Raw genomic sequence first — 26,685 nt, forward strand, 5'->3', positions numbered from 1 at the left:
TCCAGGTTAGGTGGCTGAAAGGTGTGGTATGAATTATAGCCTGGTAATGCAGGGTACTCTCTGGAGCCTTCAACCAGGTCTCTGTCACTGCACAGATGTCGATGTTCTCCATTTTAAGGAGTGCCTCGAGTGAGTGTATTTTGAGGTTTAGACTTCTAGCATTGAGTAGCAATACCCTCAGATTCTTCTTGCTTGTACCTGTTACAGTGGTGAATTTGTAATTTGAACCTTGCCTAAAAAAGGCACTATAGGGGTGGCTAGAGCCTTAGCCAGTATCCGGAATCCCAGGGGTGACAGATGCAGGCCATCTCTGGCAAAGCATCATGGTTTGTCGATCATGTCATCCCAGGCAGACAGATAGTGGATCCCCTTAGAATGACACCAGAAGCTTAACCAATTGTTGAAGTCAATCATTTTGTCCTTGTACTGTGGTATAATTCTGGGTGATGGCAGGATGCTACTCAGAGCTAGGATCATACCTGCCTGGGCTACAAGATCGGACAGCTCCTCCATGTCCCTTTTCATGTAGTCCAGGGAGGTACATCTCAGGTCATTCACACCAACATGGACAATGATGGAGTCATATTTGTACTTGTTGTGGAGTGTCCTGAGTGCATGCATTATGTGGCAGATCCTGGCACCTGACAGGCAGCTGACAGTAACTTTCTCCTTGTTTAGCCTGGTGAGTGGAACATCAGTGTGCCTGACTATAGAGTTACCTATGAGTAGAGTGTTGTGTACGTTGTTATGCCTTATGGGCTGTGGTTGAGTGGCACACTAAGTTTGTGGGCTATGTGTCATTTGGGTTGTGTTGGGTGGTGGAGGTTGCTTGTGTTTCTGCTTTGGATGTCCCTGTTGCTTGGGGAGGTTTTTACTGAGAGCCTTCATGAATGTAAGTGTGTGTTTTGTGTTTCTATGTGTGTGTTTTGGTGGTGTAGGTTTTGAGGGACTATGCGCTGAGTGTGGTGTGGTGCAAGTGTTTACCTTCTCCTCTTGACTGTCTAGTCCAGTCTTGGGTGAAGAGAGCTTTGCTTCCAGTTTGGCTATATAAGTGGATCTCTCACAGGTTGTAGTGCTGGGTGGTAGGAGTAGAGGGTTGTCTGTGTACATGAGGCAATTGCTGCATTGCCCCAAGATGCCCAGATTCATCAGGTAGACAGGAGAAAACACAGGGAGCTGACCCTTAGACATGCCTGGATAGGTGCTTATTTGTTAAGTACTAGAAATTGTTTTCCTCTAGACAGTGAGGAAAGCTGAGTGCTGTAGTAATTTGTAGCTTATTTAGTGCTTACAATAAGTTCTGAACAAATGTTGAGCTAAAAGAAACAGACATGAGTGCTGAAACTAAAAAAATTGGCCAGTTCTAAGAAACAAAATTAAGCTAGAAGGCTTCCTTCCAACACAGAAAGGCTTGGGGGCTTAGAAGCCTACAAATAGTCCTGGACACAGCAAATCTGTATCCAGACTAGACTACCCACAGGAAAGGCAGGAAACAAGCTTAGAATTTTTTTTAAGTGGAAAGAGAGAAAGGAGGAGCAGAAACTAATCTAATTGGCCTTCTCAAATGTTCTCCCTGTATTAGGTAGAATGAGGTAATGACACTAGACTGGAAGGAGGGTCCCAGATCAAATTTACAGTAGGGGCGGGCAACTGCAAAGCCACCAACAAACTGCAGAAATGTTTCTCACAGCAGAAAAGCAGCAGTGAGCCTTTAAATGAAAGTTTTAAACAGCTAAAGGAGCCTCTAGACAAAGCGTTTAACTGCAAACAAGTTATCAGAATCAAACAACACAACAGATGCTTAATAAAAGTGGACAATTTCCAGTTAATACCTCACACACAGTGAAACTAGCTAGAAAAATATACAGTAGACAAAGTGCTATAAATAACTCGAAAAAATAAGCAAAAAAACTGGATACATAATGTTATATATTATAGATCCGAGTTTGCTCAGTGTCCTTCCTTCGATTAGCTCAGTGTGAAATGGCAGAAACACTCACAAACTTAACTTCTTAGGTAACAGAAAGTTGAAACCTGAAACAACTTTTAAAAACAAAAGCTCAAAAGAACCAATGAGATGCTTAGTCTAAGCTGTAGTCCAGGAGACCTCAGCCAGCCAATGACCTTAAACAATTCTCTCTCACTGAAATGCCTGATGGCTTTGGCTAAACCAAGATGTCCCTGAACATGTGCTCAGACACACAGCCTCCACAAACACTAGGCCTAAACACAAGCCTGGATATGGACAATGCTATAAATATCCACACTACTTAGAAACAAACTGCAGAAATGTTTCTCACAGCAGAAAAGCAACAGTGAGCCTTTAAATGAAAGTTTTAAACAGCTAAAGGAGCCTCTAGAGAAAGCGTTTAACTGCAAACAAGTTATCAGAATCAAACAACCCAACAGATGCTTAATAAAAGTGGACAATTTCCAGTTAATACCTCACACACAGTGAAACTAGCTAGAAAAATATACAGTAGACAAAGTGCTATAAATAACTCAAAAAATAAGCAAAAAAAGGATACTTAATGTTATATATTATAGATCCAAGTTTGCTCAGTGTCCTTCCTTCGATTAGCTCAGTGTGAAATGGCAGAAACACTCACAAACTTAACTTCTTAGGTAACAGAAACATTTGTGCACATGTGCACATGTGCCTGAAGAGTACTGCTGAGTTCCACCAGATATATCAAGGCATCAGAACCATGACTTCAGAAGCCCAAACACACACTCTATGATGTTGCTAGTCTGTGCATCTGCCTCATTATGGCATTATTTGGTGGGTGGGTGTGCATTTCTGATGGGAGTCATCATTCATGTTTTCAGTAGCCAGGATCCCTTAGTAAATGGCCATGTGGGATGTACCTCTAGCAAGCATTTGGTACAGCTGTGATGCATGCCAGATATGGAAGTCATGATAACTGCCTGGGCTGCCAGAACACACATTCATGATAATTCCCTGGGCATTGCATATGACCTGGGAGTTGCTGGAATGGTATTCATTGCATTTGATGTTGATTCTACCCTCCTCTCCAGGTGGTGCATTGATGTGTACATGATTGCAGTCTATGGCACCCAGTACCTCAGGGTAGTGTGCTACATGGTAGAATTGTTGCATATTGCTGGCCCTCGCCTCAGGGGTGTGTGGAAAAAAATGTGCTCACTGGCATGTGGTAGCATGGTATCCAGGAATTGGTGGAGTACTCCATCATGTTCCCAGTTGGTCTTTAGACGGTACCTGTGGCTATTATCCTAAGGGCTGCACTGGGATGGGTTCCCCTCTGTTGGCTCTGGGTCTGTGTTGAGGGTGGCAGTGCTCAGTGAATTCTTATAGTATGACCCTGTCAACCCTGTAGCACTCTACAATCTCCAGTTGTTGTAGGTCCTGGAAGGTTACCCTGGGCCTGAACACTCTTCTCCTTCTCTGCCTAGGCGTATTGTTAGCAAAAGCAGCATTGACTTCAGCAACTAGCACATACAGATGGAGCAGACCTGCGGCAGCATTCTCTCAGTTAAAATTTCTAAGTCTGTACTCCAATGGTGCAGAGTATGAGGGAAAAATCAGATTGTAGGGTATATGCATACTTTACAGTGCTCTGCTGTAGGTGCAGACTGTGTGATTGGCTACCTATGATGCATTCCCCCTACCTAGCATATCATTAACATTATTTAATGGCCCTAGTTTAAGTTAAACAGGGATCAAACCTAATTAATATGTCATTGCCTTTTAGCTACACTCAACATTGCTGCTCACCACACAAACACGCACCCCTTAGGTAAAGCTTAGCAGTCAGTGGACCCCACCTCCCAGACTCCCATGTTCAGCACAGTGGTGCACTGTGCAAACATGCGAACGCACACACCTGGTAGGTAAACAAAGCTTAGAAGTCAGTGCACACACCTCTCCCCCAGACATCCATGCTCAGCACGGTGGCATGCTGCGCATACAGTAGCAGCTAAGATCAAATCAGCTCAGAAGTTATTAAACACACCCTCCTTTAATGTCAGCTACCTCTTGTGTGGACACTAACATGGTTCTATGCCTACACGGAGGAGGTATGCGGACACGAAATACCCATTTGTGCTATTCAGTAACTCCACCTCATTTGCATAGGGATCCGTGCTCAGACCCTGGAAACAACATGGTTCAAAGCCCTACCATGTTATACATACACAATTTCAGATACTCCACACAGGGTTTTGTAATACATTTCTGTCACATAATATTACTTTTGTTTTTCCAATTTTTTTTTTCTTTTTTATGAGGCATGTCTGCACACTGTGGTGGACTGTATTATTATTAAAAATATATTTTAATTTATTTATCTTATTTTTTTCAGACACACAGTGAAAATTTTCACTCCTATCTGTATGTGCTATGCTATTTCTGTCCATCTACCTACTGTACATTTTACAGCCTCTTTTGTCTGTCTACATTCCTGTACATGGACATTTTCCGTATACACTACGAACACTGAAATAGGGTCTGCAGAGCTGCCTATCTGCTTGCTGGATCACTCTACATGACTCATTTGCATGGAATTCACCTGTTTATGAGGTGATTTGCATGCCACTGATATTTCCATGTTGGGGTGTGCGTGTACACCGCCCAGCTATGTTTACTGAATCTAAAACCTGCTTAGATTCATGTAAGCAGGGTGGCACGATGTCTACATGGAAAACGAGATTGTGCAGACTTTATTAAATTCCCCCAATGTCTACTTTTTTTTTTTTTGCTTACACTTGTCATCTCATCTTACTTTCTTTTATCGGCAGTGGAACATTGTTACCTCTTCAGAGATGCCTTGCTTCTTTGGCCTTAGCAGTCACTTCTCTCACTTAACAGCCTCCCTTGCCATACTGTTCCGGAAGACCTCTTCTCTTGGTCTTCTTACTTCCCCCATTACTTGCTACTCATGTTCACTTAAAAGAACTCCTGATAGAAAGAGACATTTTGACTGAAACAAAAAACAAAACATATTATCAATACCTTCAGATTTAGTATATCTGCTGCCCTTTTCCATTATTCTTAATTACCACAAAGTTACCTGTCCGCCATTCATCATTTACACCACACTGGAATGTTGCTTCTTTTTGCCTGGATCCCTCCCATCGTGTAACATGGCAGCTCTGGTAGTTAGGGCAGATGATTATGGATGTGTTAATGAGTTGTTTCCTATGGTGCAGTGGACTGGGGTTTGAATCCCGCAGCTTCCATTGCCTAACTGTGTGACTCTGAGCAAGCTGCTTAACCAGATAGAGCTCCTGAACTGAGTCTGAAAAAGGTCCATGGAGACCAGTGTTCCACCCCAGTAAACAAGTGCAAATAAAATAAAACATTTAGACCACTGCCTCTCCCTCTAACAGCAACACTTCTCTTCACTTTCAGACAAGCTTCACAAATTGGCCAGTCCATAGCTCTGCTTCTTCCTGCCACATATTTTTGCCACACTTATTTGTTCATCACAAATTTTTTTACTGTTAATTAGCCTGCTTCTCTTTTATAACCTTTTCAGCCTATAACTTCTTTAAACAAATGAATTGTTCCGACCCTGGGACCTCCATTTCTTCAGCACTGCTTCTCCATACTACACTTGTATGCCCTTTCTTCTCCAGAGGCTACTGCTTGTTTGGGTATAATGCGCGCTCAAACTAGCCATCTTCTGTTCTGCAGTTCTTACATTTTTGTGTCATGCTTCAAGCACAAAGTCATTTTTTAAGTCCCTCCTGCCTCACTGGTGTATTTACCATTTTTTTCTAGGGTATCACTAATCTTTTTTAACAAAGTTCCTGCCTCATCTTCCAAATTAGTCCTTTATAGACTTGAACTTCTATTGCAGACAGGAAGGGAGAAATCCTGAGCAATCTAAACTTGTTTACTCCGCACCATAATCCCCTTCAGTTCTTTGCTTTATCCACCAGCCATAGCTTCATCGGCTAATGGTACAGCCTGACTAAAACTCATCTTGACCTCTGTCCCACCATGCCATCTTTCCACACACTGTGCTTCTTATTTATTTTCAAAGTCCAGCCTTAATGTTCTTCCTATAGTCTGTATTTCCCCTGCTTATGACTCTTGCACTTCAGCTCCCATGTTTTTTTGTTGTTGAGAGCAGTCATTTTGGCAGTCTGTTCCAGGTCATCACAAGTTGCTTTGATTTAATCAAATTTATCTCACTTTTATAGCTGATCATATTGTTATTATTACTTCAACAGCACATAGAGACTGGCCATCTCACCCATGAGTGTGCTCTACAGCTTCAGACTTTGTCTATTTTATTCCTCTATAGTCTCTGGGGATTGATATGTTTTGTTTAAATCAACATAGTTGGGTACTTTCCCAATACACACTATTTTCAATTTCCAATCTACAGCTCATTTACCTAACTAGACATGTATATTAAAATCTGAGGAAGGCATGAGCTCATAAGAAAGTGGACATATTTTGCTGGTTTCTTAAGCATCATTGACTGGAAAGTCTGGCTGGGCAGAGCCTATTTTCAGCAGAGGCCTGGGGAGAAATGCTGGAGCACAGTACATTTACATTAACAAATGAATTTTAGACAGTTCTCAGAAAAACAACAGTTACATTTCTCAGAAAAAAAAATAAACAGAATTATAGCACAGAAATATACACCAAAGTATTTACATCTGCAATTTTAAGTCTATACAGTCCTTGTAGCTCTAAAGTCCTGTTGCTGACCCAGGGGTAGGGCACATTATGTACAGTAGCACTGATAGCACAGTGAGTGTACACAGTGGCACAAAAACCTACTGACACTTAAGCTATCTTGATAAGTACAACCTGTCTTTTAACTTCTTGTAATGAAAAGAACTACTTACAAAACTACCTTGTCTTGGGAAGCTGTGACAGCTGTGATAGCTTCCTGCTTGGGGGTGATAGAAAACTGAGTCCATAATACTGTGTATTATGAATGTCAAAGGAACAGTTGATCATTAGCTCTAACAGCCATTTCTACTTTAACTTATCTTCCCATTGTATGGTGGGATGATAGAAATCTTGGATTTACAGCTCACCAATAAAGCCTTAGCAAAATAGCTTTAAAACATTACCCTAATCAAAACTTTAAGTTAAATGCTAGTTGTAATATTTTTATTGTCTTATAGTTATGACTTTAATTAATTATTTGGTTGGTAAATGCAAGAAGACATTAGTATTAAAGTATGTGTGCGTGTGCATGTATCTATTTATGTATATATATTTATATAAAGTTGGCATTATGATTATTGTTTTTTGAAACAAGCAATACAGTTAGAAAAAAACATATGAACCTGAGTAAGAGTAATGATTTATAAACTTATGTGCTGCTTAGATATAGGTAAATACATCTGCTATGCAGAAGCATCAACTAGCACATGGATTGCTTAATGCGAAAGTGTAGACTACAGTTTAATGTCTGTCTGAAACAATTAATTTCTCTTTAAAAAGTGTATTATCTGTTATATATCAGAAAAAGGCAGGGTGTGCTCTCTAGCACTGGTCCTGACATTGAGAAATAAGGGATCAAATTATTACCTGGGGCACAATTTAGGTATTTTAAGTATTTTATTTTATAGTTTGCTAAACAAAAAATGTTATATGGCACACTGGTTTAAGCAATGAAGTGTGTCAATGCTATATTATAAAGATATAGCATGAGCATGTTAGCCGACAAAGCAACCCTGGGATTCAAACCCATGTCTAATGCGTGTATGCAGTGGTTTCCTCTTTGGTACTAAGTTAAGCCATGTGGACCAGGTGCATTTAGCACTCTATTAAACTAATTAAGAAATCTGCTTGCGGAAATGGCAGTGCCAGTGAAGGGATAGGTGTTTCATGCATGTGGCCTCAGAAATCTTAAACAGTAGTAGTGTGCATATGGCATAATGTGCGTATGTGCATCTACATGTGCAACCTTATGATGGAACAAAAACTGCAACAAGCCACAATAAATGGCTCAATGCAGTGTCCCCATTAAGTTTTACTCATTTAGATGGGGTGAATGGGAGTATAGGAAAGTCAGAAAGGGGAGGAGTAAGCGTAGCGGCGTACACAAGGACACATCAAAGGAAAGGCAAGATGTGGGGAGGGGGAGGAAGGATATACTTTTCTGAGGACAGGTGCTCATTTGTTTTTTCTCAAGAAAGGTAGATGGGGAAGGATGTAAGAGTGAGTCAGGGGATGGAAGTATGGGTACACAAAGAAATATAAAACAAGGACCAACAAGGGAGGCTCTGACACATGGATTGGGGGTTGAAACTGTATATATATACAGTGGCATAGCCAGAGTTTATGCCACCTGGGGTGGACTTTGAGTTTGCTGCCTCCCACACAAAATAAAATATAATACATATACAAAATTAAATGTAATACACATCATAGTCCAAAAGTAAATGAAGGAATCACCGCGACACAGCAGAGAAATGCAAATTTTAATAAAACCTGTATAAAAACGGATATACACAAAATGGCTAAGCACTTTCACAACTCAAATGGTGCTTTTTCAGACCATATAGAACAAGATAGCATTTACAAATTTAAACTACAAATAAAAAGTCATCTGACTCAAAACCTCCAATCGCAGTCTAGTATGCAACTAAGAACCAATCATAATAGCAATGTATCATTACATACAAAACACAATACAAGCATAATCATTTAAACAGACAATGCATAAATGTTGCCATATACATTCCATTCATATCATATTTGGATTAGGGATGACATTGATGTATCAGCAAAGCATTTAATAGATTTTGGTGACAGACATACATTTAAATTCCTAATAGTTGAAAAATTAGAAAAAAGTCTACATCTGGGTGGTTTTTGTAATGATACGGAAAAGTCAGAATTAAGATGGATAATTAAATTTCAGGCAGGCAGAGGGAATGGTTTGAATGGGAAAGTACCCATGAAACCCATTCTTAAACAACAATTTAAAGAGACCACGCATCTTAAGTGGGAACACTGTTCATCCTCGGAGGGTATCTTGTGTCTTTTGTGATTATACACATCATACATACTAAAAAAAAAAGTGAAAATGACATCTAGGAAAACAAATAATAATGATTTTTTTTAACATATTTTAAAATAATTATTAATTACAATGCTCTACAAAGCTATTTTTTTGCCTATCTCTTAGCAAAATCATCAATGATATTATCTAAGTCTATTTTGTCTGTCAGTTGTTCTATAGACATTATGGCAAGGTTTCTTAAACGCAAGGTACTCATAGTAGATCTCCAAGTAATTTTTTATCAGTTTTAGTTTAGAGAAACTTCTGTCACAGCTAGCAACACTAAGAGCAATTGTGAAGAAAATTCGCAGCAATATTACAATATTTGGAACTGAGTTCCCAAGATTGTATTTCTGAATAAACTGTAAGAGTTCATGGGGGCCTTCCCTCCAAGTCTCTGTTTCGTCTTGCTTAGCAGCAACAGCAATGAAGCGTTTTCTCTCAACAAGGAACTCCTCCTTGTCAATGTCACTGTGATCATCATGATGTAGTTGACACTCGTAGTCATCATTCAAAAGGTTCTATGGAGTAAGGAATGCATATTTCTCAGCAAGAATGTGAAGCTGTTGAAATCTTATAGTTATTTCTTGAATCACTCTGTCCAGTGAAGAAAACATTTCCCTGTGAAATTCAGTTTCATATGGTAATTCAGCATCATCACTTGATCCTTCACCAAACATTTTTTCTTCTTTCTACATCGATGCTCCTCCATGACCATTCCTAAATAATTACAAACTTCTTTGGCATATGTTATTGCACTGGTCACTAGCTTGTCCCTATTTACGATTAAAACTGTTTTCAAACTTCAAGTTTTATATCACAATGCTGTATATTTACACCTTTTGTTTGTAGGTAAGCCTGTGTGTTATTAATTTCTAGAAGAACAGTTTTCCATAGTTCAAGGAAGCACAGAAAGGAAAACCACTGCAAAACGGCAAGTAGTACGCCAGCATCTGACCTGGTAACTCTGTTTTCTTCTTCACTAGTTAAATATTCTAAAGCTGTAAAATGCCTGAGAATTTTTTATGACACTTACAGCTTCTCCCCTTGCACTCCACCGTGTTTCTATTATGCGCTTGAGACTTTGAAAAGTGACAGAAGTCAGAATATCCTAAGGATGAGGAGGATGAAATAAATGTGAACAAATGTTTCAGAGTTCCAAAAAAGGTGACAGAAGGTATAGCAACTAAAGATGCACGTACACCAGCCAAATTCAGCGTATGATTAGTGCAAGCGACAAACTCTGCTTTTCCATTAACTCTTTTATGCATTTCTGAACACCAGTATATTGTCCAGGCATAACAGCAGCATTGTCATAAGCTTCTCCTCTACAATTTTGAATCTCAATTGCATCATGTTCTAGTTTTTCCAAAATCATACTTGAAATGTTCTTGGCGGTTTTACCTTTTGTTTCGATAAAATCAACAAATGATTCTACTACCTTTACTTTATCTCCATCACTCATAACGTAGCGCAAAACTTGGCCCATCTGATCCTTATGAGAAATGTCAGGAGTGCTGTTGAATATTATAGAATAATACTTGGCTTTTGATTTTGCTTCTTACTTTATTCCCAAAATTTCTATAATCTCATTTTGGATCATAGGTGACATATAAGATTTAACAAATTTATTTCCCAACTCGATTCTGAGAAAATCCTCTCGAAGCACTGGGTCATATTTTGCCAACAAATGTACTAATTCTAAAAAAATTCCTCTATTTCCTGTCAGTTCAGCATCAATGTCAGTTTCATTGTCAATTCCTTGTTGGTGACCCTGTAATGGCAAATTCTGTTTCACTTGGAATCTAATTATGTCCAACAATCTCAAAAGGATTTGCCTCCACATCTTGACTTCATTTTCAATAACTTCCTGATTTTTCTATCAATAGTTGCTCCACATTTAATCCTGATTTCCAACTCCTTCCACTGTGTGAATTTCTGAATGTGGACCACACTGGATTCATGGTCGACTATTTTAGGATTCAATTTCCAACACATATTGAATCCATCCACAGAATGAAAACTGGAATAACATCTGTTCATAAACAGTCTGCAACAAAGCAGTAAAGAGCTTTCTTGGAAGGAGAGTAAATCAAACACAATCTCAACATTTTTTCACCATTTGGTAGGGTTTTTAAAAAACAGTTACTTGTAAGTTTTCTGTTTCATCCTTTGATTGACACACCTTGATCACTTCACCAAAATGTGAATCTAGGTGTTGAATCACAGACGCACCTTGATGTACCATGTAACATCAGTGTGTCATCATTAATCTTGCTTGGTCAAAGACCAACATCTTTTAAGTTAACATGGAGGAATTTTTTGGTCATCAAATACTTCAACTCGAAGTTGATGGACTACTTAAACTTAAAGTCGATTAAACTGCTTCAGGTGCTTCAGGTGCAGGAGTAATAGTAGTTTCTTCATGACTGAGGTATTTCAATAGTGCACCTTCATTCTTTTTTTAATACTTCTTAACTTGCCTTTCTCTTTTTTCTAAAAGCAGCATTGCTCTCTTTTCTTCTCTTCATCTTGGGAATGGGGTTAGATTGACACCTGCGAGAAAAAATATTACTTCATAATAGTAAATAATAATGGCAGTCATGAAGAATAACAACAATAACAACAAGAACAACAATAACAACAACAGGGAAGAATAAAATGACCATACACATTTTCTGGAATGCAACAAGTCCAGATCTTTTAACAACTTAACACAATTATTTCACAATACAGTTAAATCTTTTTTAGTGAAATAATAATATTAATATTGCATAATATTGTACTAACTGCTGTTTAAATGGCTTTCATGTGCTACATACTACCCAATTAACAAAAACGGTATTAGAAATCCAAAACATTTGGAGACGTTAAAAAAGGGACACCACACAGTATCAGTATGCATGGCATTCCAAGTTTCTGTGCAAAAATAAACACAAGAGCTTTAAGGTATCACATGCCCCTATATATCCATTTCCCCAGTTGCTGTAGGATACCACTGTTAACAGCCTACCTGTTCTTGCAGACAACAAGCTGATCAAAAATACAGAAAATCATATACAAACTGTTTTAATAGTGTCTGTAAACAGATGGCTACAAATGCTGTATTGTACATATACATACAATGAATGAACCAGAAATCTGTGCTGACAAGGAGATGCATAGGGTTATCTAAGCAAAGCACTGTCATGATTGCATAAACCACAGAGTCACATCACAATAAAATTGTTGACACATAAGTGGCATGGAAACTTTCCACCTGAACCATAGTTCTCAATCAATCAAGAAGGACAAATCTCAAAAGAACCAGGGACTGAGACTAAACTAATCCAAACATAATCAGAGGCAATCATACTCAAACTATTTTTAGTACTATAATTCACTTGAGACTTTGAATCGACAGAATAAGAGAATGTGAATTAATATATAAGCTAAATTCACATGAAAACACCTTGAATTCATATAGCCATACCTCTCAACCTCTTAAGAGGAATAAATCTGGAGAAAGACATAAATAAAAGTGGCACAAAGGCCCCAAAATAGGGATATATCACAGTGCTAATAAACAGACATATAAAACTGTTTTCTAATAACCTTTGTACTAAAGCCAACAATCAGGTATGATTATTAAATCTTTTCCCCGTGAAAAACACCAAAAGCCACGTGCTTCATTTTATTTAAAACTGTAATGAAAATGTTCAGTTTTACTGAATGGCCTGTTTTTCCCTTGCAGTATTACATTTTGAAAAACCACATAGTATTATAAAGTGGCAGTACCATCTAAACTTTTCCAGTTAAACATATAATATTTTGACAGCAGTGAATCAAATTCATCTATTACTGTGACATACAAATGTTTCATTATATTTTAAAAAAATCATTGAAGATTATTGGCTTCCTACAGCCTGATATAAAAGTGGCAGCAATAATTTTTCTGAATGACAGTGCTTTTTATATACAAAATGAAGACCTAATTTTCAGACGAATGCATGCAAGCTCTGAGCAGTTAAGCCTTCTGATGAAGTGAGTGTAAGCCATACAAACCATCCATTTAGATAACAATAAATCAATTAAAAATCTCTTGTAGCACTACATGTCCTTTTTTGTATATTCTTCCTGGCCCCGGGTTCCTGATATTTTTCCAACACTGCAAACTGTCAAAAGGGCTGCCTGGTGGCCTGCTGTGTGTGTGTGTGTGTGTGTGTGTGTGTGTGTGTGTGTGTGTGTGTGTGTGTGTGTGTGTGTGCGTGTGCAAATCAGCGAAATGGAAAGCCACCATGGCACCACCTGACTTATGCCTTTTTGTGTCAGCTGCCAGGCCAAAAAAATAGCTTCTTGTTAATTAAAAAGTGTCACTTGGGATAGAGCGCCCCTCTCAACCACCGCTAGCTATGTCACTGATTGTGAAACCCACATTCAAACAAACTGTATCTGCCCAGTGGTGGATAAGCTATGTATCAATAATGACAAAACTGCCCAATTCAGAACATTTCCATCATAAAAGTCTACTCAAACTTCTGTCATTACAATCCACCAATACCAATAAATGTGCACAATCTCTGCAGAAATAAATGTAATCTAAATAATTCCACATTAAAGATATCTGTAACTAAGAGGTTGCTGCTAGCAAGCAACTTTATATCTCATTTTTTCATCTACAAATAAAGTGCATGCTGCCCTTGAAGAATAAATTGCCTACGTTACATTAAAAAAATGATAAACTAGTAATATTGCAATAAGAAATGGATAGCAAACTGATAACAGGTTCGTAGTTAGTAGGTGTCTTCTCCAAAGGAGGAGATTCTTAGGATTGCAGCATCCACCCCCTTTAAAGTACAACCCAGTAGAGTCTCAGCAATCCATCTACATACTGTAGGAGTAAAACCCACAGCCTTCTGCATCAAAAGTAAGTATACTACCTATTGCACTACTAACAATGCAGACAGACTTGGTATAAGCAGTACTACACTTCTCTTCCCCTGAAACTCTCAGCTCCTTGTAATATCCACTTGACACTCAACTAAATCCGTCAACGTTGTAGCACAAGAAATCTGTTTTCACAAGAAAAACATATTGGGGAGGGGGGCAAAGTCACAAAACCAGGGACACATTTTAAACATTGCTTGTATAATCTTAGATAGTTGCTAAAATAAAATGTTTTGTGTCACCATGTGTTTCCTGAAAGATAAGAAGACTGAAACTTAAATGTCATTATTTAGTGAATTCAGTTGTCACAGATTTGTCAGAAAACCACACATTTTAAGAGGGACAGACCAAACGTATGAGCCAAACATTTCCAGTGAAAATCTGGACAATTGAGCATTAATCCTTGAATGGGTAGGCAAGTCAGGCTCCTGTTTCTTGTAAACAAGGTGCAGGGTTTGAGCCTGAGTATATGTAACTGAGTGCATACACATATACACACACACACACACACACACACACACACACACACACACACACACACACACACACACACACACACACACACACACACACACATGCACACCCCAAGACAGTACCAGGCAGCTAGTGTGAATCTGCAAGTCACACAAGGACCATGTCCAGGTCACCAATGTAGGTATCAAACTACCAGTCCACAAACTACCCCATCACTTCCTCCAACCTTTCCTGGAAAACAAACTATGACCCAGCAACAATATCACTAAAGGGAACTATTAATACCCTGCTCTGATGATTCACCACTTAAGGCCAATGAGGACATCCCCAGGTCACTTCCCACCACATGACCTCCATCCCACAATGGAGAGACAGGCCAGAAGACAGATGGTGAGCTGGACATACATTTGCAAATGTGTGGATCCCCAAAACACTTTCTATGTGCATGTGGGCAGCATGCTGGTATATGTATTGTGGTGGTGTCATGCAATATATAGTAATGTTACATATGAGTATTACAGTTACCACTAGAGAATTGTAGTAGTAGGGAATATAGTGCTACCACGATATACAGACCTTCTGTATAATAACATGCTTGTAGGGAGATGCTCCATCCTTCTTCACTGCAATAGCTTGTTCTCTAAAGCTGCTTCTGAGCTGAAAAAAACATTTACAAGCAATACAAGTATCATGAATTAAATGACCTGAAAGAACCCTTTTAAGTAAATATAAAATAACAGTGCACTGTGCTGTTCATCATAATTACTGTCCATCTGAGGAGTCCTCTCTGTCTGAACTCTTTATCCAATTGTCATAGAAGGTGAGATATCAGCTGGTCACTATAGTGCTGCCTGCACAGCTCGCCAGTACAGCAGATGCCAATAGCATGAGTCACTGCCCCAGCAAGGGTGTGCAAGGTATCCCCTTTGTACTCGAAACCCTCATAAGAGTGCCCAGCAGTCACACCAGATGGTCTGTTTTTACATCAGGTATAAAAATGTGTCCGCAGAGCAGCATGTGGGAGCCCTGACACTCTCAAAGGCTTCAGAAACAGACTCACTTAACAGTTTGCAGTGCAGATTAAAATGAAATCCATCTCCCTTGCATCTGTGTTGCTGCTGTCAACATACATCACACAGCTTCAGGCACCTTGATAACATGAGATGCTGTGGTGCTAACATAGCTTAGCACAAATACAAATGGTATGACAGGATGAAGTTATGGTGTAAACTATGGCATATAAGGAGTGTACTATCAGCACAGTACCTACATATGCTTCCATTTCTGCACATTATTTCCCCTACAGGCTATAATATTACAATAGTTTTCTGCAAATCCCTGCTGGGGTCACTGACCTGCCAGTGCATGGGCTGTTTGCTTTGCTATTACTTATGTAAGTTCACACTGTTGAATTAGTGTCATAGTACAGCCTTCAGCAGGTACATGGTGAGATAAAAGTGTGATTTAGAAATATTTGCTCTAAATAGGCTCATTAGCATAATGATTGTAGTAGGAGCCTCAAAGTTCTGCAGTATAGAGCAGATATGGCTATTAGTTTGTTCATCCTGCTATAAAAGTTTGCTTTAGATTGATCAATAGAATGACTAGGAATGTGTGGAAGCTGAAACTCTGTCAGTTATACCACCTTTCCAGTGAAGGAAGTCACTGGGGGTTGTGATTGCCATTATTTATACTGCTGTCTACATATGCTACAGTGATCTGCTGTTTACTGAACTACCTAAAGCTATGTTGGTGTAGGATGTTGTACTGGATGTAGCTATCAGGTGAATTGTGTTTGTGGTAATATGCACAGAGGTAGAGCTTTAGGATTTGGCATGAGATGTGCAAGTGGTGCTATGTAGTACTTGAAATGCAAAACAAAAAGGTTTGATATTTGTTGTAGTACATGGGAGATAAAGGCCATGGTTTAGGCTGAGGTATTTATGTCACTGCTGATATCAAAGTCTTATGAGGTGTTATGTTTGAATCTATTTAAGTCGATATTGTGCCCTATATGCTGTGGCTTTTTGTAGGGCTTACAGCTATCCAATGGATAGTAGTTTGCCAGCTGAGGAGGCATTGACACAGTAGCTGTAATTTTTTCAATTGTGGGGAGAAAGAGTTGTCACCTTGTATACAAGGGGCATTCAAGTTGTAGACTTAGGGCCACAGACCCCCATGGTATGACTGCATGACTGATGGGTTCATGGACCTTTTACAATCACCTCCTTTTACAGGCTGCTGCTGTACAGAAAATGCATTGTAGATGGAGGGGAAAAGAGGTCCAACACTGGCACTGACTAAGCCTGCTGCCCAGTACTGCTTTTTTGGAGTTTTCAGCAAGCTCCAATATCTTGACTGCTTCAGTGAGTATTAGAGAGGAGGATGACCCTATGGCCACTGTAGCACATATGGACTTCCTGCTTTTACACCTGCACTATTGTGCTGTCTGTTTGGACTGGGATTGTTGGGGGACCCTGCTCACATACCAATGTGGGAAGATTTATGTTGATAATACTTGGGGCCTTTATTCACATCCTGAGGGATATCCTGTCATGGGCCTTGGCTGCTTTTGGGTTGCTCACAGTTATTGTTGGAGGGGTCATATAACAGTTAGGTGAGCTGTGTGGGCAGATATACTGTAGATGGTACTCATGGTGCATGTTATTGTTAGGCTGGTTATTAGCCAATGGCAGGCAAATCCATTGCTAGGTCTGTAGCACTTCCACAGTTCAGGGGGCTAACAAAATGCATTTCAGAACAATTGCACTCTTCCACAGTTTAGACAGAGGCAATATGGTTGGGAGGATGGCCTAATGGTTAAGGTGTTTGCCTTACAAACACAAGGTACAGGGTTTGAATCTCACAGGGGATAATTGGCTAGGTTTAAAATAGCTTGCAAGGGCAGTAAGCCTAGTACTAACCTATGAACCAACCTATACACAAAGCACATGATCTGCTCCAGGTATAACTGTGTTTCTGCATGATTTTCTTTGCAAGGTAATGCAGCCCCCTGCCAAGTGTCAAAGCAACACTGTACCCCACTGACTGATATTGCCTGGATGGCAGCCATACAAGTGCCTTGTGCTGCAGTATGAGTGGCACAAAAATGGGCATATTCGCATGTTGCTGAGGTATGTGTACTGCATATCACATGCTTCTTGCTTACATCTACAATTCTTTAACGTTATTGGTAGTTACGACTGATGCTGGTAGGTACTGCCACGAGAATTTCTCAAAGGCAGAAAATGACATCATGCTGAATACCCTGCATGAGCATGGCTGGTGGATGTTCTGGAGTATGAGCTCTGACCAGTCCTTTTGTGAGCATGTCTGGTTGGACCATTTTGAGTAAACAGTTGCAGTCAGCGGCCAAAATAGAGCATGCAAATAGGTTAGGAGAAGGGCCACTGACTAAACTGTTAATGCATGCATCAAGACAACCCACATATCCACACGTCTCAGAACTGGAGGGCCACAAGTTGGTGTCTGCCTACAGAGTCATTGTTAACAGACACAGATGAATTGCTGGCATCTGTGCCTGGAAGAACCAGACAGTGCTGATATCCATGATGTAATACTAGATTTGGATGTTGAACTGTATGTTGCACCTTGAATATCTGGTGGTGATGCCCCAGGTGGGTAAAATGTGAGGGTATCAGTATTACCCCTCTGACTCTGGGCCATACAAATAATATGTATGGCTTTGTTGTTATGGGAACAATGAGACTACAGTTTCAGGGTCAGCCTGCTCAAGGTTTGTTAACTTTGCATAACACAAGGGTCTACTGGTGGTCAGCCACAATGTAGGTAATGCCCTCTACTGATCTGACTATAGACACTATTCAACATTTGTTCAGAGTTATTATTTAGGGATAGGCAGAGAGCACTGCAGTAATACCTGAGCTGATGGGAGGTTTATATGGTCTGTGTCAGAGACATAACTATGGCATAGTGAAGGGAGAGGTTGTCCCAGGTGCAAGCTGTTAGGACGCATGACCACCAAGTGCTGATGAGGGGTGGAATTGCAGTATGATGCCACAAGGATACTGGTGCTTCATAAATGAATGTTGATACTGCATATGTGTTTGCAGTGAAGCTCAGTGTGTGTCAGTAACTGTACCAAGCAGTTACAAGAGTACAGAAGACATTTTCTTATAGTTAGATCTTTGGGTTGAGAGGTGCCACTCTGGAAAACTGCTGAGGGTGTCACTTGAACTAGCTAGTAGAGGTCTTCATCACAACCTACAAAAGAGCCTGTCCCATTTATACCATATAATGGAAAGTCAATGTAAGGAGTTTGCATGCCAGAGGTGTCCCTGTGTGGTCACCCATCAAGGTCATCTCATTTTTTGTGGCCAGTTTACTGCCACCTCAGGTGGGAAGCCCTACACAGGAGAAGGATGATGTAGGTCTCATAACACTGCTACCTCAACACACTGATATCCTGTGTTGGGGCACTGAGTGATGCCATGGGTGGGGTGCTTGTGCTAAGACCACCAGTTGCAACCTGATGTTCATGGTCATGGAACACTTCATCCTCTGTGTATACTGTGGATCATGTCTGTGACCTTCCCAAGAGGGGGTAGATGGGGACATACATGGTCAATGCATAGATCTTCTGTATGTGCTTCAGACCTGTCCATTAAACTCCAGCACAGTAATGCATCTTCTACTGGAGCTGTGTCTGTGCACATACGTACACAAAATTCACGACTGTCACAGGATGATGTTGTGTGCATTCTCTGCTATGGTCATAGGGTTTTTATATTGCTGTAATTAAGTATGGCTCTGTGGCATAGCCAGCATCACTAGTAAGATGTCACTGTGGAAAATCACCCTGCACAAAGTGCTGATATACATTGCACATGTGCCATATGTGGGAGTCAGAAGTTCTGCATAGGTAGCTTGCTGGCACATTGTATATTATACTCTGTGCACTGCAGACCACCCGACAGCTGATGGAGTGGAACCCTATTGATAAACCGTTGATACTGATCCTCAGGTGGGGCATTAACAACAGTATGGGTGGAGTCAGTGGCTTTCACTACCTCAGGGATATGGATTATATCATAACATGTCTGCATCGTGTTGCTTCTCTCTTCTGTAGTACATGGGAACCATATATGCTCTTCTACATGCTCTAGCATGACATCAATAAACTGATGTATTATGTTTGTGGCAGATACCTGGGCTAAACCACTGTGCCCCTACTGGTTGCTGGATGGTTTCTGTATCCAGAATTCTCAAAGCCACACATGTCTTGATATCCACAGGTATGGGTACTCCATGCATCCCATAAGCTTGCATATGAGGGCAGCACATCTCAACAAGCTCCAGTAGCAGTCCACTACTAAGTCATGGAAGACGTGGTATGTTAAGTGGGGATGGATGACTCTGTGGTGCTGTGGGTGATGTAAGCTCCTCTGTGGGTGCTGGTTAACAGAATAGCCTTTTGTATATACATACCTATATACCTATTAATGTTGTGGTCACCTCATATGTTTTTGCCGAATGTCTACCATAAAACCATGATTCTGGTACAGTCATGTCTTGTTCTGAATTCTACTGCTATATTGTTACTTTCATTTGCATTCTCCACTACCATCATTTTAATAATGCTCCACATCATTTTGAACTCATTAGCATAGTATTCTGGTCACTGCATTTGACAACCTAGAATGATCTCGCCAAGTGTACGATTTCTTATTTTTTAGTCTGTGTTTAATTTTTTTTTTTGTTTGCTTTCAGGAATACTCATTTGGCAGGGAAAGTAATCAATGACTCTTTGTAGACAATTATTCTCCTGAGTGTCTTAAATATTGTTTTCCCTTCTGTGGTCCCAAAGCCTGGAATATCACTAAGTTATGTTGCTGAGTACTTTACAAAAGCGTTTTCCTCCATGGGCCCAAAAGTCTGACATGCCCTTTTGTTTCCATCAGGGCTTACCCACGTTTTAGCAATTTAAATCATGCTTCACAGAAAATGTTACAAATAGTACAGTGTGTAATTATACCTTATACTGGCATTTGTCATTTAACAATTGCATCTGATTGCCAGTTGTATTGGAATGTATTTTTGTGTGCACTGATTTCATTGCAATATGTTCCTTACCTTCATATAACTTTAGTTATATTACAACAACATTTGGACTTCATCACTATGTGCTGCAGTCTATACTTATGTAGTTTTTTGATCCAACTTGTTTGTTTACCTTAAAAAATAAATAATATCTTTCTAAGGCTACGTAGGTCCCAAACAACAGACCCCATTTTACTTACATACATGTTTTCAATTGTCTGTTGACCTACCTGGTAGATAATACTTAACTGTTCTAACTCCACATAGTGCAATCACTCACATACTCATATAGTGCTTTACTAATTTGCAGATGATATCCTACCTATCTACAACTGCATACTTAGTTCTCTAACTACCTCTCTTCCTCGTTCACTCCTTCCTTTTGTCCCCCTCCCCTTTTTGTTTTTCATGCTTCTTATTTAAATATATACATATTTACTTTTGAACTGTTTAACTGCAACAAATATGTTAACCTCCATATAAATGCAGAGTTTCCTGTATTTGTGTATTGTATGTTTTTGCCTCTCTGTATATGCAGTTTCCTATGGTCATGTATTTCATATGTGATCAGTGCTCTACACTGGTAAACAAAGATAAATTAATATGTACACAAACTATATGGTCCATATAACCCAGATATGGACCCCAGAACTTGAATCCATTTACACATATACATACATTCATACATACCTACATACATACACTTAAAAACACACACACGCACTCACACACGCACACAGACATACATGTAGTCACATTTGTCATTTCTGTATATGGATGGAAATGGAATATGTTACTGATCAAGGCATGGTAATGGAGAGCTACATGTCAGCATAGAAATGGATTGTGCGATGAGTCATTTTCATCCCTGAACCAAATGAGAGAAAAAAATGGAAAGAAATCAAAAACAGACCTAAGCTCAGATAAATGGTAAAAACAATCAAAAACAAGACCCATAAACAAAAAGAATACTGACCCAATGTCTTCCAGTAAAATGAAGAACATAACTGCAAAGCTAGAGTAAAATAGTGCACTGTAATAAGATTTTTAGTACATCTAGGAAGACTTACATAATTCTAGATTTAAAAATGTAGTATGAGTAGTGACATCAGGCTGTAGTTTTTGTTATGTAGTTACAGTGTGGATTTAAAGGTAAGGGGTTTGCAGTGTGAATACTGGCAATGAAGGTCTGACTGCACCTTAAACGAGAGATGGAAAAGTGGTGGAGCAATTAGCATTGCTGCCCCACAGTGCTGGCACTCTATTTCAGTTACTGGGTGGGGTACCCTCTGTGCAGCAGCTAATTGTCCCTGTGTTTGTGTGGATTTTTATCAAGCTTTTTTCATAGAATACTCAAATTTCTTCTCACATACCAAATATGTGTTGTAGTTGAACTCAGGGGATTTATGTTTAGCAATCAAATGGAATGTTCTCGAACAGCTGTTCATTGTACATAGGTCAGCAAAATTTCCTTCCCTTGGAAGGCCGAATGATCATAAATAAGTTCAATGAATGATCATAGTTGGCCAACATGAAGGGAATGAAACTAGTATGTACTTACGTGTAATGTAGGGATAAGGAACCCTGCCCTTTCCCCACTGTTGTGCAATCTCGGAGTTGGTATAAATAATCAGCAGGGGGTGTGGGGGGCACAGCCCCCCCACATAAGGGGTGTGGGGGTGCAGCCCCCACAAAATGAGGGGCCAGTGTTCACCGAAGTCTTCCATGTGGTGGGCTGCTCCCCACACCCCCCTGCTAATTATATATAACAACTCCAAGATCGCACTACGGTGGGGAAAGACCAGGTTTCCTTATCCCTGCATTACCAGTAAGCAGGTACTATGTTCCGTTCCCTTCATGTTGGCCAACTATGATCATGCAATTAACTTATTTATAATCATATGTCCATTCAATGAAGGGAAGTTTCGCTGGTCTGTATATGATGAATTGCTGTATGATGAACATTTCATTTGATCGCTAAACATAGACCTGCACTAAGGATCCTCCTGACTGTCTGTAGGCATGTATCCCATGTTGGAGTGGATCTGTGCCCTGTGATGGGCTGCCACCCTGTCCATAATTAGTTTCTTACTTTCTTTGTCTTATGCCTACAGAGTGTGAGGATAGGCTCCAGCTCCACTGCAAAACTGAATTACATAAATTATTTTATCAATAACAAATTAATTAAAAACAAATGGCTAGAACCTCAAATTGAGAATTTTGGAAGGAACACTGCTTGGCCTCATAAGGCTTCAGTGAAAGAATAATAGAGTTTCAGATGAAGTTAACATATAGTTTCTGTAATATAATCAAGTCTAATAGAATAATTAGACAAAGTGTTGGAGTAATATAAGAAATGCTGAATAGGAAAATATGAGGGCTGCTAAAATATTCAACAGAACCAAGGTAGCTCAAGTGAGATAAAATAGCTCCTTTAAGACTTAAGTGAACAGTGTCATGAGACAAGCACAGAACAAATATGTAGGTGTTTATGCCTTATCAAATGATTTAGTTGAATGTTGCAGCATAATACAATAATAATGCTAAGTATAAATGAGAAACTTCCCCATGCCAAACCTTCAAAACCAGCAGCATTAAACAGCAGTCTGTGGGATATATTTTTATGAAATTATAAATATTTTGGCAACTTAACCTAATGAATTTGCTGCACATCTATAAATCAAACAGGACTAGAGCTATTTGTTCCAGGGACCTAAATATGTCCTGCGACTTGAATAGGATGTGCTGGAGGGACAGATTTGCCTCTCGGTGACCCCCACATCTTTGGAATAGTCTGCCAATTCATGTGAAGCAGAGCACCTCTATCACACTGTTCCAAAGGAACCTGGACGAGTGGATGGGGCACTATAAATTCTTACTGGGAATAGCACCCACAGCCCTCCTGGACATGGGCAGTCATTACTAAATACAATCCTGGATATTGACTAGAGTAGCTATGGTATTACATTGGGATGAAATGACTAGGCTTGAAATGACCTCCATGCTGATAGCCTAGTAACCTCCTATGATGCTATGATAAGAACTTTGTTCACTATAATAACTCAATTTTCTTAGACTACTGCAATTCCAGTGATACTTTCTTTTTCAGTTGTGTTCCACTGATTGTTTTTCGCAGTCTGCTGTCTCCCTTCCTTAAGTTTTTTTCTCCTTTGCCCCAGATACTTGTGTAACTACTTTCACTTCTGAGCCAGTATGTTTCCAGAGCTGCATCCTGTATTCTGGCTTAAATTTTCTCATTGTTTTACTGACCTTTGTTGGCAGCCTTTGGACGTTGCAATTCAAAGTCCATAGAAACCTCTTTACACTTATGCAGTTGTTCAAACTGTCGAGTGCAGTTTTTACTGTTATATATCACAGTTAGTCAGGTTAAGCTGATATTAGACTAACTCTTCTACTAAAACTGTGTCATAGAGCAACAAAACCAAGAGTTTCATCTACTGCATTTTCCTTTTACTTATCTCTCTCTCAGCAGATCTGTGGTTGTTTAAGTTTAGTCACTGATCATTTTTCTTTGTCTCTTTGCCAAGTTAGCCTACTTTGTTTGCTCTCACTAATGTTCAGGCTCACTCCGCTCTCCTACCCTACCCCCAATTACCAGAAATCCCCTTTTACTCTACATTTATACTTCCATAGTACCACCCACATATTCCACAAAGCAATACCATCACTTCCCTCGAGAAAAAAAAAAAACAATCACTAGAATTACTCCCAGTAGTAACACTGACTCTAGTTTACCACCCAGGACTCTCTCTCTCAAACTGTCCTACTCCGTGTCCATTATAGCTATCATTATACATCTCTACAACCAATACACTACCCTGCTAACATTTTCAGCTCCTAACTCAGATTATTTTATTATTCCTCCTAACTCTACTAGCTTTCATCACCAATTATCAAACCCAGCACCTTCCAATACATGACTTCAACCAATCCTCACAAGGAATATCAGCATCAACCCAGCCTGTCTTTCTCCATAGCACCCTATCTCTAGAAACAAACCACATCTGATCTATTTATCTATGAATATCTTAAAACTAAGTATCCAATTTATGATTAAATACAAACCAAGACCAAAATATAACTGGCCACATTCTTCCCTCTGTAAGATATCAATTCAAAGTTAGTGGAGATATTCACCCCAAGCCGGGTACTACTCTGCATAAAAACATCACTTCCAAACCTGAAATAAACCAGTCACCTAATACCCCTTAACAAAAAACAAAATCCAGACTCACCTTACTAAATACGAATCTAAGACGTATGTGCAATAAAATCCATGACATAAATGCCTAGCTTCCCACATGCACTCCTGATGTAGTCATAGGTACTGAAACCTTGTTAAAAAAAAGAAATAAAGGATAATGAAATCACCCCCCCCCCCCGGATACAATATACTCAGGAATGACAGACAAAACAAGAGTGCAGCTGGTGTAGCAATCATCTGTAAAAATTCCCTAACCATCACATTACTCTCATGGAATACTCTTGGAACAACCTCATATTGATCAAGAGTGAACGCAGGAATGGTAAAGGAGAGGTGAATTTAAAGCAAAAGACGGAAGTTTAATATTGGTGGCCCAAGATAGGGGACTTTGTACACTTTGGTTTACAAAGTCTATGGTTGTGATATACTAATGGCAGAAAAACTTTATACTCATAGGCATAATAATGTGGCAAGACTATTGCATTGGGGATTGTGCAAACATTATAAAATTGAAGCAGCTGAAAAACATTGGAAACATGAGCCACAAACCATAATAGAAAATTATGAAGTTTATATCACATGGGATCACCCATTATCAACAGTTCAAAAAATAGAAGAGAGAAAGAAGACAAAAGTAGCATTGATCATTGCACTTGCTACACCCAGTGACTACAGTGTCTTATGTACAAAGAGATACAGAGTCATAAAATACCAGGATTTGCAGGCAGAAACAAGAGTGATGTGGAAGAGGGATTCCAAAACAATCCCAATAGTAGTAGGATCAATGGGTCTTATAAAAAAGAATTTACAATTGCACTTTGCTATGTTACCAATACATGTAACTCCATATGAATTGCAGAAGGAGTCAGTACTGGGCACATTGTGAGTACTGCAGAGGCACTTCTGGCTAACATCAAAGACTGAAACAATACTATTTTCATGAACTTTAATCATACTTTGACTTAAGAATGGGGTCCATTCCTGTCATGGTATTAGAAACCCAAAAGACTTGGAGAAATTAAAAAAGAGAAAAAAACAAATTTAACAATGCTGAACTTCTAATAACACTCCTAAAAACCAACAATAGGAAAGTTATGTGTTTAACAGCAATTTATATACTCCAGGGAATTACACTGATACTGCTGAAAACATCCTGTATTGGATACCCCAGTGAATTAATCATGAAACTATAATACTTGGAGACTTAAATATAGACTCGCAGCAGATAAATTCCACTACCCCCCACTAACTCCATAAACTTGTACAACTTCAAACAATTAATACCCACACACACTAGAATCAATAAAACATCAAGGAGACACTCAACACTAGACTGGATCCTTACAAACAAAGCAGACAAACTGACAAAAGTAGGCTGCCTGTCAGATAGCTTAAGTGATCACAAATTGACATATGCCATTAGAGCTTACAATAACCTAGAACATATAATCTATAATCAAATATGAAATACAACCATTCATCAAAAATATTTTCAGTGAAACACTAAAACAATATAACTGGAATGTATTTAGAACAATGCCATTAGACAGTGCAGTAAAAACCTTTAATAACATATTCTTACAGATTTTATATAATCAGTACATAATAAAAGAGTAAAGTCCAACTCTGCACCATGGCTGACTAAAGAAACAATAAAAAAGTTCATAACAAAAAGGGATAAAGAAAATTTGGTATAAAAATAGAACTCAAAATAACTTCCAGCAATTTAGACATCTTTGAAACCTTGCAAAACTCCATGTCAAGCTAACGTACTATACCAGCCTACAAGACAAACATCAAACAACCCAAAACATTTTTGGTCATCACTAAATAAACTACTTCACCCTGGCAAGACCACCATTCCCTCTCCAAAAACAGACAATACGTCAGACTATCCACACAAAGTTTAAGTCCTACTTTACACAATCAAGATTATATTTCTTCAACACTAAGACATCT

The sequence above is a fragment of the Protopterus annectens genome, chromosome 9.part0, assembly GCF_019279795.1.
Source record: "Protopterus annectens isolate FY-2018-M chromosome 9.part0, PAN1.0, whole genome shotgun sequence".
Taxonomy (NCBI): Eukaryota; Metazoa; Chordata; order Ceratodontiformes; family Protopteridae; genus Protopterus; species Protopterus annectens.